The 17,500-nt window shown below is 43.0% G+C and overlaps 1 protein-coding gene across 1 annotated transcript in view; it reads right to left on the bottom strand.

Moving 5' to 3' along the window:
* The window catches only part of lingo2 (leucine rich repeat and Ig domain containing 2), a 259,340-nt gene that overhangs the window by 181,243 nt on the left and 60,597 nt on the right, over positions 1-17,500 (bottom strand). Inside the window, exon 2 of the mRNA XM_027162278.2 lies at positions 12,416-12,481. The gene's annotated coding sequence lies outside the window, so the exon portion shown is untranslated. The remainder of the gene's footprint in view (positions 1-12,415; positions 12,482-17,500) is intronic.

The following is a 17,500-nucleotide window of genomic DNA, read 5'->3' as shown; positions in this document are numbered from 1 at the left end:
TCACACAGGCTCGGGGCAGTATTAAACCTGTCTCTGAGTTTTAAATGGAGGTCCTCTCTCTTTTTTCCTGAGCAAACCTCATCGCTAGTGAAGAAAACATTGTAAAACCGTTGGAGAGGGTGGAGAGGGTGGAGAGGGTGAGGGTCTGTATACTTTTTTCCTAATAAAACACTGAAAATCTGGAAAAATGTCTAAACAGTGACATATGATTCATTTCAGTTATTTCCAGATGTGATGCTCTACACGATTCATTTCAGTTCACATGTGATTCTTTCACGTGATTCACGTGGTTCTTCTACATATTGCATTTATTTCCATGTCATTTTCCCAATCGATTCTTCAAGACAATTCAGTTATTTTCCTATAAGATTCTTCCACATGATTCATTCGATTCGCATTCTGTTCTTCTTCAGTACATACGTTTTTTCACGCGTGATTCTTCGACACCGCTGACTCCTTGTGATCCTTCCACACGAGTCATTATGATTGACTTGTGATTCATCCATTTTGTTTTGTGTTTTTTTTTCCGGTGGGATTCGATAAACGATTCAGGTGTTTTCACATCCAATTTTTTACATGATTCATTCCATTTCACATCCGATTCTTCTACAGGATGCTCTCTTTTTCCCGAGCAAATCGCATTCCATGTGTAAAATAGGTGGAGAAGATGGAGAGGGTGAGGGTGAGGGTGCTGTTTGTGCATGATGAAGGATGCGGAGAAGAAGAATAAAAAGAAGAACAAGAAGTAGTGGGAAATAAAATGCCACTCGGTGTGTATGGGACAAGAAGTGGAGTGTTATGTACAATGCACCATCAAAGAGCTTCTTCAAACGACTCAGCTCAGCTGGCGCAGGGGCAATTTGATCGCTTTAGAGCTCAGCGGCCCACTCAGCACTCGCATCTTGTAACGCCCCGTCAACAACGATTAGCCGTATTTGGTCTGTGGGTGGGTGGGTGGGTGCTTGGGGTGGGGGGTGGGGTTCTCAGTCTTTATACGGGTGAAGCAGCTGCCTTCTGACAATAAGTGACATTATAGCAACAAACGGAGCAGCGCCATTACTCATCCTTCCATTTTCTGAATCTTTCCCTGCATCATTTTGGAGGACAAAGATGCCACGACTATCGTCAACCCTCGTCAAGCCGACCTCCTCATCGCCCTGCCTTCCAGTGCTGAGGTGTAATCTGTAGCCACATAATGCTAGCAAGCATATAGCATGTGTCTCGAGTGTGTGCTCACACAAAAGACAGCCAGCAAAAAGGGGAACACCATATGGACCACCAAAAAAAACCCCCAGCCAAAACAGCTGGAGACAGAGAGCACGGACACACGGCCTCGCATCCGGAGATCGCCACTGGCCAAACAACACAGCTTGCGCTTTGCTTAATTAGCCGTTACTGCCTAACGACTGAGAAAGTGACTCTCCAAGCATGTTAGTGCGGATGTTCAATACAAACTGCCCCGTCGATCGATGGTACAGACCGGAGTCGATTGTAAACAAGCTGAATCTGCCGTTACTATGTTAAAAGAAGGCTTTGCTTGGTTGTCATGGTAGTTAACCTCTGACCTGGATTCTTAATCACTCAGTCATCTATAGCACTGGTACCCAACCTTTTTTTTCGCCGCCGCGGATAAATTTACCGCGACCTGCTGGGAGTGGGGGTGGTGGTGGCTATACGATTAAATTAAAATTAATAATTTTAATTGAATTGTATTTAAACATGCCTTTTTAACTCACTACTACGCTAAACCAATGAGAACCCTGAGCTTGTTTCTTTACAACGAGACGGTTCCATCTGGGGTAACAGGAGACAATGACACCCGAAGTGTGTCGCTTATGTCCAGTTTATTCTGTTGTTTTGTTTCGGTTGCCTTCACTGCAGAAATCCCCGCTTCACACAGATAGCATGTCAGACATGACGATAGGGATGTAAGTGCTGTGGTGACAATCTCAGGGTATTCCGCCATGACTTTAATCCAGAACACCGGCAGAGTTTCTAACTTTCTAACGACGTCTGTTTCGTGCTCATTTTTGCTAATTTGTGGGTTAAATTTGAGCAAACACAATATACACGTACACCAAGCACTGTTAAACATGACAAAGTACCGGTGAACAGAGAGAAGAGCGATACACACATTCTCTCTCCACCAAAGCTACAACACCACTGCCGCTCGCAGCCGCTCAGCTCCAGACGTCACCTAAACCCGGCCCGATATCATGATATTTTGCGCATACGCGGTATCGGTGCGGCTTTAGGTGACGTCTCTCAGCTCCCGGTTAACCTCTCGTCTATGGAAAGTCGCACAAACCCGAGAGAAATACACCACAGTAAATAAAATGGAAATAATTTAATGTTCCTTGGGCGGCCTAGTAACATTCGGTCCACGGACCGGGGGTTGGGGACCGCTGATCTATAGCATGTCTTTTGCAGTGATGTCATTTTTGCGGGCGTGGCCTGGCCAGCCATAAAGTGAGAAACAAACTTAGCTAATATTTTAGATTTTGCTTCAAATACTGTACATGCTACTGTTGTTTAAAATGTTTTTCGGTTTGAGATTCACGTTCCACTTTTTACAAGCATCATTTCCAGATTACATTAATAAGCTAACAGATATCAGTTCAGATACATTGGTGATCATATCACGTGTCACATCTCCCACCCCGATGCAGAAGGTCATTGTTTCAGTATCTATCTGAGGTCCAGGTTTCAAGCAGAACCTTCTTGTGGTGTTGGAGGTCAGAACATTTGTGTACCGATGATCGAAACACTCTCTGGTTTGGGTCTGGGACCTGACAGAACCTCCAGATCGGATTGTTTCAGTGTGGAGTCCCTGAAGCACCTGCTCGTGAGAGAACATCCGAGTCGGTAACATGATCTCACGATCAAACCCGGGACACTGGAGCTGTGAGTCACAGCGAAGTTACCTGCTAACATTGTGCCAAAACAACGCATTACAAATGAAATATCTAGATCAATTCTTTGATTTTGTTTTACTGGTTAATATCCTGAGCCTGGCTGATCACAGGCACTAACACTTTATCCTTTATGTCATGAGTGAAAGTGGAAATGTTAGCATCGGGAAAGATTTACTGTTCAATTACAGTCAGCAAACAAAACCTCAGCTGCACAGGAGAAACAAAGTGAGACCTCCGGGACAGAGAGAGAGAGAGAGAGAGAGAGAGAGAGAGAGAGAGAGAGAGAGAGAGAGAGAGAGACTCACAAATACAGCACTGAGAACAGGAAGTGCAGCAGTCGGTCTGAATTTTGCCGTCTCTTCTTTACACAATGCACAAGTTTTATATATATAAAAAGAAAGAAAGAAAGAAAGAAAGAAAAAAGAAAGAAAGAAAGAAAGAAAGAAAGAAAGAAAGAAAGAAAGAAAGAAAGAGAGCGCATTTTCCATACGGGATTCTTTCCATACGAATGTTTATTTCATTAAAAAAAAAAAAAAGACAGCTTGTAGTTTTTAGCTATCTATAGTTACAATTATTGTTGAGCAACATCTGCAAAACAAGGTAAAGTTCTAGCAGATATAAACGACCGTCTTTTCCCTGCTCGTCTCTCGCGCTGACACCGGAGACTCCTTCCATAAAAGTTCCCAAAATATCTCCTCGAAGAGAACTTCACCCGATCGTCATCCACGATACGAGACAAAAAAAAACAACACAAAGCCTGTATAAAGTCACCCTGATTAAAAAAGAAGGAAAACACAATAAGGCATTATGTATGTTAATGTATTCGTGTATATGTTCATGCTGAAAGTTCAATTTTCCCTTTCGGTAGCTCGACACGATACACGGCTCGGGCGATGGAATACGAACGGCGTCACGCTGCAGAACCCGCGGCTGTAACGTCACCTCGTTTCCTGAGCAAACCTACAGAAAATAATTCTGAAATAGCTTATTGTCCAACATTACCGCCATGTACGTGCGATATAACAATCAATTTCATATCCTGAAATACATCGCTGCTTCAATCAGCTGCACTGCTGACTCTCCCAAATACGGAGAGGAAAAAAACTTAATGGAGAGGGAAGAACGTGTTACGGAGAAGAGAACCGGAGAAGAGAAGGTGACTGTTTTTTCTTTAATAATATCTGGGTCCCAACGATGTCTTAATGCTAACCGAACATCTTCAGAAGAACCGAAAAAACAGCATGCTAACAACGGTATCAGCTTCTAGTCACAACATTTCACATTTCTAATGAGAATCTATTCAGTCAAACGAGATCGAAACATCGCACGTTTTTTTTTCCAATCGAGCCGAACCTTTATGACGATAGTTACCGTTATTTGTGTTCATTTATAACTTGTGTGTATTTTTACATACGGTAGAATTCTTTCGCATACAAATGATCATCGTTTGTACTGAATAGGTCAAAAATTTTCGTCTTAGACCGAATGAGCTTCAGCGGAACTCACTGACTGATCTGCTGAAAAGGGAGGAGCCGAATCTACTGTAGGTCACGATCAAAAGTGATTCACCGAATCAACACTACAATGATAGAACAGAGAGGAGCGAATCTCAGGTATGAAAGAATGAATCGTTTAATTACACATTAACCTGTTCAAAAAGGAGGAGCGAATCTCAGGTATAGTATGAAGGAACGAATCACTGAGTCAAAATGAATCACTGAGTCAAAATGAATCACTGAGTCAAAATGAATCACTGAGTCAGTGAATGAATCACTGAGTCAGTGAATGAATCACTGAGTCAGTGAATGAATCACTGAGTCAGACCTGTAACCTGTTCAAAGATGATTCCCTGAATGACAGAGACGTAACGGATTGATTCAAACTTTGTTCCCGTTAATGAATTAATAACTCATAAACTTTTACTATTTATTTATTTATTTATTTATTTATTTATTTATTTGTTTGTTTGTTTGTTTGTTTGTTTGTTTGTTTGTTTGTTTGCTTGTTTGTTCGTATGTGTTTTTTTGTTACAGATTTTTATTTTAAATCTTATTTTTAATCATATTTTAAGAGTGCAGAAGATCTCATGTAAACGCAGGCTGGACATAATAGTAAGGTTTCTAATTTAATAATAATTTTTTTTAGAAAACCAGTCGAGTCTCTTTCCTTCTTCCTTCATTTGACGATTAACGCCGTACACAGATGTATGTAAACGTGAAGAAACGCATGTATTTATTTATTTATCAGTTGTCATTTTTATCCCGTGTTCATTTAGACTTCAGTCGACTGGCGTTTATTCCCTGACGAATGAGCGCTCGCTGCTCTGAGACTGAAGCGGTTCAAACTGACGAAACTGACGAAGCTTTTCTTCGCACACCGCTGGCTTCCCTCAGGACAGAAACACTAAGAGAGTGAGTGTGTGTGTGTGTGTGTGTGTGTATGTGTGTGTGTGTGTGTGTGTGTGTGTGTGTGTCTAGCAGATTACTTATTTAGAAGAAGTTTGTTTGCTCCACACATTCTGTACTGTTGACTCCGTGGCGTGAAGACGTCTCGTGTCTCGCGGTCCCTCTGTAGAAGAATCGTTTAATCCTTCAGCTCCGAGACGTCTACAGTCTCACATCATCGCTCTCGCTCTCCTCCTGCTAGGCTGCTTAGCTGCGAGGTAAAACTCTCTACGCCTGAGCTGCTGTATGATAGCGCCGTTTTCTTCGGCCTGTCCTGATCTTCTCAATTTCTTTCTTTCTCTCTCTTTTTTTGAAATTTATTTATTTATTTATTTGCCATTAATCTTTCTATATTACATTCTGCTACTCCTTAATTCCTTTTCCTTCTAAACATTTACAGATCTTGCCTATTTATTTGTTTGTTTGTTTGTTTGTTTGTTTGTTTAATTTCTCTTTAGGCAAATAGAAAATTATTGGCACCCCCTCATGAAAATGAGTACAACACCAAATGGATGTAACAATAACAGTATGGAAATAGTGGAAATTTGTAAATCTGTTATAAATGAGCAACAATTTCCAGTGATACTTTGCAACTGACACTTTTCTGTGAGATCCTTCGAGAAGATTCAGTTAATTCACATCATTTTTGTCAGGTCTGACCTATTTATCTCCTCTTGTTTGATTCTTCTATACGCTCCGTTTACTTCTTCCACGTATCGCATTTAATCTCATAGGTTCTTTTTTCCACATGACTCATCGACTCCTTCCACCTTCTACACATTTTGTATGTTATTATGTATGTTTATAGATTCATCTCTGTCATTCTCTTAAAGCATGCTAATAATTCTTACCTAGCGACACGCACGTCACTCCAAACCTCCGTCTCTAGATGTAGTTCTGAATTGCTAGCGTCACTTTGGCTAAATTTTTTCCTCTCGTAAGCTGGATGCGGTTTATTGGTTCACAACGTGTCCTCTGTGATTTGCAACTTTGCCACAAGCAAGATCTCTAATATCCTCATAAATGTCACCACACACCAAGTTTAGAACGGTTTTCCCGCGGCACCGGGTCCTGATGAGATGAAGATGACATTTGGCGATGCAGATGGCCTCGCTTAAGTGGGCATTAACGATGAGACTCGTTTGCTTATTGTTGCGTTGTCTAAAACACATTGTCTCAAGGCAAGCTGACACACGGCTAACTGATCAATCATGACGCCGTTTTAGCTCAACATCACGACGCATTCCCGTCGGTGGAATAGAGATAAAAAAGCACAAACAAACTGCTGATTAATTACCAAATCTAATTGGTCAGAAGGTCTTGATGAATCTTCTCAAACAGCAGCTCTGACGGTTTCATATTAAGGTCTATATTAACGCGCTTGTCCTGACGTGCCGTCATTAGCGGTCCGTTCACAGGGACTTGTACTGTACATGAGACGCTCCGCAAAAACAGATGAAAGATGCTCGTACTCGGTGATACAGTATGGTGACGTTTTCTTGTGATTCTTCCATTCGTTCCATTTATTTCACATGCGATCCTTCGACATCCGTTCATTTCGACATATGACTCGTGTGTTGTGTCTCTTGTGACTCTTGTGATTCTTCCACGTGTCTGACTCGTGTGTTATATTTTTATGCAATTTCATGTGTATTTATTTTAATATAAAATTTCACATGAATTATCTGTCTTTCACACGAAGTTCATAAAATATTCTTCCATGTAAATTCATTTACTTTGTCAACATGATTCGTTTGTTAGGCCACGATACTTTCACCCGATTCGTTTAACGTCACATTATTCTCTCACATGATTCATTTTTCATCTTTCTTTACTCTTCTCTATCCCCTCTCTCTCTCTCTCTCTCTCTCTCTCTCTCTCTCTCTCTCTCTCTCTCTCTCTCTCTCTCTCTCTCTCTCTCTCTCTCTCTCCAATGACTGATGGGCTGTTTCTCTCTGGACTCCATGACTACTTTTCCTTTCGCTCACACACACCACAGTAAAAACAACATCACAAGCGAATAGTTAAAGCTGTGAAAGGTCGTTCTGTTTTTCCTACAAATCCCTACAGCTAATCCCAGTGCTCCTGCTCCTGAGGTACAGAAAACCTCCACCTTTTCTCCATGGATGGTCATCTTCTTGTCTGCGTAGCATTTATGTAGATGACAAAAGACGTGTCAGCAGGGAGGAGAAAAGCAACCGGACATAATAATAATAAATAAATGTCAGAAGGCAGAAGGACACCATCAGGGTTTGTGTGATGCTGATGAGAGCTAAGGGGTAGAGAGAGGCAGAGAGAGAGAGGAGATCGAGAGAGAGAGAGCTCAAGCCAAAAAAAGAAGGCGAGAGAGAGCGAAAAAACCCCCCAAAGAGAAGAAAAACAGAGAGAAAATAGAGAATAGGACAGATAGTTCTATCTCTATTCAACTATATATATCTATATATATATATCTTATATATATATATAACTATGATAGCGGCTATAAATAACTCCATATCATATCTATATACATCTCTTTCTCGCTCCTACTCACTCACTCTCTCTCTCTCTCTCTCTCTCTCTCTCTCTCTCTCACACTCGCTCCTCTCTCACTCACTCTCTCTCCTCTCTCACTCTCTCTCTCTCTCGCTCTCACTCACTCCTCTCTCTCTCTCTCTCTCTCTCTCTCTCTCTCTATGTGTCTTAGAACATAAGAGACAAGTGCGTAAGCAGGAATTACAGAACATTTCCCCTCTGACTTCCTCCAACACTCCCAGTGATCACACCCTCTCCGAGAGCGACCTTATAGATCGTGGTCTTTGATAGAAATGTCACGCATTTTGTGATACAGATGTTTTTCAGAACTAGAAGTGTAGATCAGGTGCCTGGGGCTCTGCAGCATGAGCTAAAAAAAACACTCGCCTGAGGAAAAGGTGATCAGGGTGTCGCAGAGATGTATTTTTACTACACTGGAAAGTCTGGAGAAGCTTTACATGGATATGGAGCATGTGGGAGCGTCTGGAGGATGTGGTGTCGATACAGTATGTCTCCTCAGAAAACTCTCGCTAGATGGATTCTTCATTACAGCACTTTCTAATCTGAACGGCTTTAGGAAGCCAACAGCCGTTTAGCGTCCAAAGAAACACAGAGGAACTACAGAGGAACCACAGAGGAACCACAGAGGAACCACAAAGGAACCACAAAGGAACCACAAAGGAACCACAGAGGAACCACAGAGGAACCACAAAGGAACCACAGAGGAACCACAAAGGAACCAATGAGGAACCACAAAGGAACCACAGAGGAACCACAGAGGAACCACAAAGGAACCACAAAGGAACCACAGAGGAACCACAAAGGAACCACAGAGGAACCACAGAGGAACCACAAAGGAACCACAGAGGAACCCATTTAATTATAATGCTAAGTAACAATAAAATGATTAAAAAAGGCTTTAATTATTAGAATCTTGCTATCGAGTTTAACAAAAGTACACATTCACGACCAAACCACCTACCAAACAGTCACTAAAACAACTAACTCATGACAAGCATTTTTACAGACATGTATGTTTCCAAGCTCTACAAACAAATACAAAATCGTACGAAGAAAAAAGAAGCGAAGACTTTTCGTCTGCTGACGCACAGCACTTCTCTGTTCAAACATGCAACAACAAAGAAAATTTCATCTCATTCCTTACATTTGAAGTTGGCCTTCAGAGAGCAGCGCTCTTGTTAAATTGCACCAATTTCAAGCTGAGTGCTTGCATTATTAATAACATCCGCCATTAGTACTGTAGCTCCACATCTCCGAGAGAACGGGTTCCACATCCGAACACAGCTTCTTCCAAACATCAAGTTCACCACTGCTCGTCTTCCATGTTGCTTATTCATTACAATTCTATTATTATTATTATTATTATTATTATTATTATTATTATTATTATTATTATTATTATTATTATTGAGCTTGTTGTTTTTTATAGCAGTTAGATTTATATCTTCTTCATATCTCTATCCTCCATCCCATCCGGTCTTTGCCAAGATAACTCACTCCGGTGTGGAATTAGCTGCTCTTTTCTTTTCCTTTTTTCGACATCGAACGTGAGCTGCAGAAAATAATTTGCAGAAATTGGCCAGCCGTTCGGCGGGATCCTGACATCGTCAGACAAAAAGCTCTGGCTCACTTTCGCGCTGTTCTCTTATCTGCCCATGTATGATGACCGGGATTAGTCACAATGCTGACTTCGCCCCGTCTCCATTAACAGTCACCCACGGCTTTGCCCTATCAATCCGACGTGCTTTGTGTATCACGGGATGCTGTAACACATCGCGGTGTTGCCAAGACACTCAAAAAGTCTGGGTGAAGTACAGCATCAGGGATCCAAAGTCTGTTCAGAAATTATGTATTGACTTCATTTAAATAATTTTACTACAAAATAACTTATTTATTTGAATTGATTCATTTATTTATTTGTTCATTCTTAGTATCGGCCTGGTCAGGATCAAGCAGCTTAACGATTCTATAAATGTTCATCCGTTCATTTTCTACCGCTTATCCGAACTTCTCGGGTCACGGGGAGCCTGTGCCTACCTCAGGCGTCATCGGGCATCGAGGCAGGATACACCCTGTACGGAGTGCCAACCCATCACAGGGCATATAAATATCCAGTATACAAATAAATCCTCTGTATAGGAACCTGTAGCCACGCCCACTTTGTGTTTGAATAAAGATGCAGATACGGATACTGTCATTACGTTCCACCCCTAACAGCCCCCTGCTTCATGAAACCCATTATGCTTTCGGCGGTAACGACGTCCACATCCTTGGCGAATCGGTAATCTGTGCATCGAGCACATTATTTGATGACCTTGTGCGGGTCGGGACGGAAAAGAGCCGCGAGGATGCTCAGGTTGGAAAATGTGATTGTAAGTCACTGTGATGAGCGTAATGCACGGCTGCGTGTGAATAAATAGCCTTCGGTCCGGGAGAACGATATGTCTTCATTTCCTGACGTAAATAAGGCGCTGCTGCTTGATGGCTGAAGAGAAACTCATTCTTGTTTTTGCCTTTAAGCCAATATTCATCTGCTTTCATCTGCTGTCTTATTAATATCTGTGTGTGTGAGTGTGTGTGTGTGTGTGTGTGTGTGTGTGTGTGTGTGTGTGTGTGTGTGTGTGTGTGTGTGTGTGTGGGCGTTGTGGTGTGTGGTGTTTGTGTGTTTGTGTGTGTTTGTTTGTTTGTGGTGTGTGGTGTGTGTGTGTGTGTGTGGTGTGTGTTGGTGTGTACGTGGTGTTGTTGTGTGTGTGTGTGTTTGTGTGTGTGTGTGTGTGTTGTGTGAATGATTGTGTGTGGTGTGTGTGTGTTGTGTGTGTTTTTGTTTGTTGTTTGTTTTTGTGGTGATGAATTTTGTGTGTGTGTTGTGTGGTGTGTTTGTGTTTTGTTTTTTTGTGTTTTTTTGTTTGTGTGTGTGTGTTGTGTTTGTGGGTGTGTAGGTGTGCTGTCCTGTGGTGGGTGAGAGTGAGTGTGGGTGTGTGTGTGTGTGTGTGTGTGTGTGTGTGTGTGTGTGAGTGTGCGTGTGCGTGTGTGTGTGTGTGAGTGTGTGTGTGTGTGTGTGTGTGTGTGTGTGTGTGTATATGTGTGTGTGCGTGTGTGTGTGTGAGTGCGTGTGTGTGCGTGTGAGTGCGTGTGTGTGTGTGTGTGAGTGCGTGTGTGTGTATGCGTGTGTGTGTGTGTGTGTGTGTGTGAGTGTGTGTGAGTGTGTATGTGTGTGTGTGTGTGTGTGTGTGTGTGTGTGTGTGTGTGTGTGTGTGTGTGTGAGAGAGAGAGAGACAGCACAGAGAGTGTGTAGGTGGTGTCAAGGACACGCTTCGTTGCTTAGACTCTCTTCTGCCTTTCCTAGTTGCCTATACAATGAGCTAAACATAAATGACGTGAAGGACGACGTTTTTTTACAGTAGATTTTTTGTCACTCTTAAAGGCAGAATTACGACCGACATCCAAAGAAACGATTTCTCCTGTGACTCATTTTCTGCTACGAGGCTAAAGTCACAGTAGTTATCAACATCGTTGATTGAAAAAGGATCTCGGCATGTTTGTTAGCAGTCTGAGATCAGAGCTCAACAGTTTCTGAGATTCTGACACAGGTAAAGTCACAGAGATGACATTAGGTCACAGGTAAAGTCACAGAAATGACATTAGGTCACAGGTAAAGTCACAGAAATGACATTAGGTCACAGGTAAAGTCACAGAAATGACATTAGGTCACAGGTAAAGTCACAGAGATGACATTAGGTCACAGGTAAAGTCACAGAGATGACAATAGGTCACAGGTAAAGTCACAGAGATGACATCAAGTCACAGGTAAAGTCACAGAGATGACATTAGGTCACAGGTAAAGTCACAGAGATGACAATAGGTCACAGGTAAAGTCACAGAGATGACATCAAGTCACAGGTAAAGTCACAGAGATGACATTAGGTCACAGGTAAAGTCACAGAGATGACATTAGGTCACAGTTAAGTCACAGAGGTGACATTAGGTCACAGGTAAAGTCACAGAGATGACATTAGGTCACAGGTAAAGTCACAAAGGTGACATAAGGTCACAGGTAAAGTCACAGAGATGACATTAGGTCACAGGTAAAGTCACAGAGGTGACATTAGGTCACAGGTAAAGTCACAGATGATGTTTCTCTCCATTCTGATGGTCCATGTGAACATTAAAATTCGACATTCGATCGTATTCTGCTGCCACCTGATTGGCTGACAGGATAACTGCATGAGCGAGGGATAAAGTGATTGGTTGTGTACAAGTTTCCATAAGGGACAACATGAATAACGTAAATATGACACCGTACTACATCTACCACACACCCTTATCCAGAGCTACTTACACCTGAGGGTTAAGGGCCTTGCTCAGAGGCCCAGCAGTGGCAGCTTGGTGGACCTGGGGTTCGAACCCATGACCTTCCGATCAGTAGCCCAACACCTTAACCACTGAGCTACCACATCCCTATCTATCACTTTCACTGTCACTTTTTGTGACAAGATGGAGTCAAGATGGAGAGCGTCTTACCAGATGAAGAACACAAACTGTCATCACAGTCGCTGCAGCGCGAGCGTCAGAGTTCAGGTCCGTTTCCTGAAAGAGACACAGAAACAAAATAAAACTCTTCTGTTTGTTTAGCAGAATGAAATCAGAGCAGCTTCTTAACATGGAGTTCGGTTCTCCAACTGTTTCCTGGTTCTCCTTCAGTAGTTTACTCGCTCGCCGGTGTGTGAGACTTTCTGTAGATGTTTAACACACCCGGGTCTCACCACAGAGCTACAGAGCATCCCAGCACACACACGTTAATTAAAAAGACACCAAAACGGATAAAAATAGCAGCGCCGGCGCCAGGTTTTCAGGTCGAAGACCAGCAGACGATCTCCGGAGACGTGCTCCTGTGTTCTTTGGTTACATTTTACAAGTTTACAGGGACAAAGAGGAAGAGAGCTGTGATACTGGGATCCATATTTCAGAACAGTTTTGAGACTTTCTGGTGTCCTGATTGTCAGAACAACCGCCGTTATGTCGGGTTTATTGTTCGAGTTCAGAACAACTGACAGTTTCCTTGTTTCTCTAGAAAACTGCGTACGTTTTATAATCACGCTTCGTCAATAATCGCCGTTCTGTCATGCGACGTTTTACGTTTCCATCGTTTACAGACCAAATCTCAGCTTTACTGCAGGTTCACATGGCACACCAGATGACATCAGACTCACTCACTAACTAAAACAACACAATGCCCAAAAACACAGAGAGTGGGCGGGGCCAAGCCTTGACTAGTGAAGTAGGCGGGGTTTGGGGAAGCAACGAGATTAAAGCAAATGAAGATGAAAGTAAATTAGAACGCCGTGTTGATTAAATTCTAAAAAAAAATAAAAAATGTTTAACTGTGAAAATAAGGTGAGAAAAAAAATATATTATTTCTATTTCTATGTTTTTAAAGCTTTTAACTCCAAATAAAAATCTAAACAAGGAGAAAGTCCTGGTGAATAAAGAGCTTTTAATTCCCTTCATACATATATTCGTCGTTATAAAGCTGAAGGAAGACATACTTTATTCTGATCCAAGTCCAAAACCAACACAGAGTGGAATAAAAATTCATGCAAATTAAAGCGGGTTATTAAGTCGAGTTCGCTCTGGTGTTTCGTCAAAAAAACAAGAGACCTTCTTCTTTCTAAAAGTGCTTCAGGACCAGCAGGATGCAGCATGACCCGATGCAGCATGACCATTACATCAGATTTACAAAACTTTTTAATTGGTTGGTAATGAGGTTCTGTAGGTCGCCCCCTTGTGGTGTGAAAAGCAATTTAAGTAACTAAATTACGGTAGTAATGTTTAAAAAAAGAGAATGAGAAACGAATTTTTATATCAATTTGAGGTGAATCTTTATATTATTCTTTATATTGAAAGTGAAATTGAAAGAAATTAATAAAAACACAACAACAACAACAACAAAAAAAAAACACAAAACAAAGCTAATTTCTCTCAAACTCAATAGCTGGTAGTTTCGTTGTTTTGGTTATTTAATTTTAATTTAATTTAATTTTTTCACTAAGCTACGTTTTCAGTTTTTTTCACACGTGACGATCTTGTCTTTGTGTTTAACTGAAATTACATCTCACGTGTTTTATAAAGAGTCCCAGGAGCCTCATTACGCTCCATTTAGTTCATTTTTCAAATCGTCGTGACAAAGCATCCATCATCGTGACGGCTACACATCCGCCTCCTGACACGCAGCTTTCATTCTTCTTATTATTTCATTTACAAACACTTCATATTGAAGTCATTACTTCGTCGTATGTTAGATTTCCGTCACGTTAATTAAAGCAGTCTGTGAATCCTGACGTCTTTTTTAGGATCAATTTCCAAAAAACTTCACGTTGAGCTTCAGGAAATTCAGAAGTTTTTTTGAGTTCAAAATATGTTCAGCTGACCAAATATTGTTAACTTGGATAATAATAATAATAATAATAATAATAATAATAATAATAATAATAATAATAATAATAATGGGGGCACGACTCCGTCCAGGGTGTATCCTGCCTCGATGCCCGATGACGCCTGAGATAGGCACAGGCTCCCCGTGACCCGAGAAGTTCGGATAAGCGGTAGAAGATGAGTGAGATGGATGAGTGAGCGAGTAGTAATAATAATAATAATAATAATAATAATAATAATAATAATAATAATAATAATAAGGAGAAATAACCTCTAAATAAGTGCACTTGAGGCTACAGAGACTTGTACCTGGACCTGCAGTAAACTGTACCTGTGCTGATGTGAAGATAAAACACAGCCTGGGTTCTGACAGTGGAGAAGAGGAGAAAACCTGTGAAGCTGCTGTTTTATCTTCTGCACAAAAAAAAAAAGTCTGTGAGGCAGCAGAAAGCAGCGTGACAGCGAAAGTCAAACATCACACATGCTTTCAGGCAAAAAAGTGTGCAGTGTAAAAGAGGCCATGTTTCCTTTTAGAGAGAGAGAGAGAGAGAGAGAGAGAAGGAGAGAGAGAAGGAGAGGGAGAGACGGAGAGAGAGAGAGAGAGAGAGAGAGAGAGAGAGAGAGAGAGAGAAAGAAAGAGAGCGTAGGAGAGGAGAGAGAGACAGGTAGAAGAGAGGAGAGAAGGAGAGGAGAGAGAGGAGAGCGAGAGAGGAAGGGAGAGACGAGAGAGGAGACGAGAGAGAGAGAGAGAGTAGCAATGGAGAGCAGAGGAGATGAGAAGGAAGAGATGAGCAATGAGCTGAGAGAGGGAGAGAAGGAGAAGAGAGAGAGGCAGGGACCTAGTCGGATGAGAGATTTGGGGCTGAGAACGGACCGAGCCGACGAGCAATAGAGTAGAGGACGGACAGGAAGAGTGGCATGTGGAGAGAGAGATGAGGGAGTGGAGGAGAGAAATCGAGTCGGTGGGGGAACGGGCCGCGGCGAGGCGAGATGCGAGAGAGATGGCGAGATTTAGAGCGCTGAGATACGGGATCGACGAGCACGATGGAGGTAGGGGATGTGAGGCGGGGGGGGAGATGAGTCGTAGTTTCGAGAGAGCGGGGAAATTCGGGAGACGCCGATGAAGGCAGGGCGCGGGAGGAGAAAGTAGAGAGAGGATAACACAACACCTGTAAGAGGACCTGTAGAGGTCACGACTTCCGCATGCCGACTCCTCCGGCGGTACCCACCTCCAGAAGTAGGCTACGCGAGGCAAGAGTCGAGTTGAGATGAGCGGTTGAGACGCAGAGTGTGTAGGGGCTGAAGGTTCGATCGCGGCCCCCAAGAGCTGGGCCGGATGCGTTGGACAATAGTTTTGAGATGAGGACCGTTCCTCGGTCTAGAGTGAGGGGTGGGATAGTGTCCCAGAGAGGATCTTTGGGTGGAACGACTCCGCCTGTCCGAGAGGAGAAGGCAGGAGCGAGAGGGAAGATCGAGGAAGGGGATTGAGGCTGAGGACGAGAGGTTATCCGAGATGATGATAAGGACTCGAGAGAGAAAGTATCCCCCAGAGACACCTGAGGAACAGCACGGAATGAGCGATTGGACAGGGGGAGTCGAGAATTGACTGAGTCTATGACCTCAGCTGACGGGGAGAAGTCGGAGAGGTCGAGGGCAAGAGGTGGAGAAGGGAAGGTAGCGATGTAAGAGATGAAGGATTGCACCTTCGCCCGACGCATGCTCAGGCAACTACGGAGAGAGATGCTTATTGTTGAATACAAAGAACCAATAGTGCGAAGGCGGTAGTGCAAGACGTGCTCCCCCGCTGCTGCAGGTTAAAAAACCTCGGAACTATGTCCAGACAAACACGGGATCAAGGCAGACTTGCCAAGGGAAGGTCGTAAACGACAAGCCGCACGAGAGAGAAGATAGAATGCGTAGATTGGAGCCGAGCTGAACGAGATGGAGAGACTCGTATGAGAGATCAGAGCAACGAGCATAAGGGAGAGGAGAGGGAGAGATAGGAGGAGGGAGAGACAAAGAGAGAGAGCCGGAGAAGAGTGGTTGAGGATGGGTGAACAGACGCCATTGAGAACGAGAGAGAGCACGAGCAGAGAGAGGAGAGAACGGAGAGGAGAGGAAGGAGAGCCGTGAGAGAACGAGAGAGGAGAGAGGAGAGTAGAGAGAAGAGAGAGTAGAGAGAGAGAGAGCGCCCCACGACAAAGAAAGACCCCCCACCCCCAGAGAGCCGAGCACCCAGAGCACCCCCACGACCCCCAGACAGACAACCCACCCGACGCCCCCACCAGAGCCCCTTAGAATCATCTGTTACCGTTAGGCCCCCGCACGCACCCGCACAAATTGCTAGACTTGCCCCCCTAACCTTCGCCATGTATCTCGCAGAGCCCCCAGAGACGACGCCAGACCCGACCCCTTCTCTTTGTAGGCAGAATCAGCCCCTACCCGACACCACGAGACGTGAGTTTAGACAGAGAGAGAGACAAACAGAGAGAGAGACAGAGAGACAGAGACAGAGAGAGAGACAGAGAGTGAGAGAAGGAGAGAAAGAGAGCGAGAGAGAGAGAGAGAGAGAGAGATGCAGGACTGTGAATTTCTAAGATCCGTCATTTAGTTCAGTGTATAAAAATATTGGCACCTCTTTGGGAACTCGGTTCATTAAAATCAGCTGGTGACTGACGTCATTTTGTTTGTGCTTGATTTTATTTATTAACGTTTCTGAACATACATTCGCCTTCAAACCTTCCTCCTCCTCCTCCTCCTCCTCCTCCTCCTCATCCTCTGCATTACAGTAAACAGCAAGTGACAGTAATAAAACAATAAGAATGTTTGCACTATCTCAACAACAGTGTAATAAACAGTATAAATGTGTACAGTAGCTCATGTACAGGATTCGTCTGTAAATATAATAACTGTAAATATAATAAAAGTAAAAAGTGTGTTACTGTGTGTTACTGTGTGTTACTGTGTGTTACTGTGCGTTACTGTGTGTTACTGTGCGTTACTGTGTGTTACTGTGTGTTACTGTGTGTTACTGTGCGTTACTGTGCGTTACTGTGTGTTCACTGTGTGTTACTGTGCGTTACTGTGCGTTACTGTGTGTTACTGTGCGTTACTGTGTGTTACTGTGTGTTACTGTGTGTTACTGTGCGTTACTGTGCTGTTACTGTGCGTTAC

Source organism: Tachysurus fulvidraco, chromosome 17 (assembly GCF_022655615.1).
Source record: "Tachysurus fulvidraco isolate hzauxx_2018 chromosome 17, HZAU_PFXX_2.0, whole genome shotgun sequence".
Lineage (NCBI taxonomy): Eukaryota > Metazoa > Chordata > Actinopteri > Siluriformes > Bagridae > Tachysurus > Tachysurus fulvidraco.
Note: the sequence above shows the minus strand (reverse complement) of the source record. Positions and strands in the feature narration are given on the sequence as shown.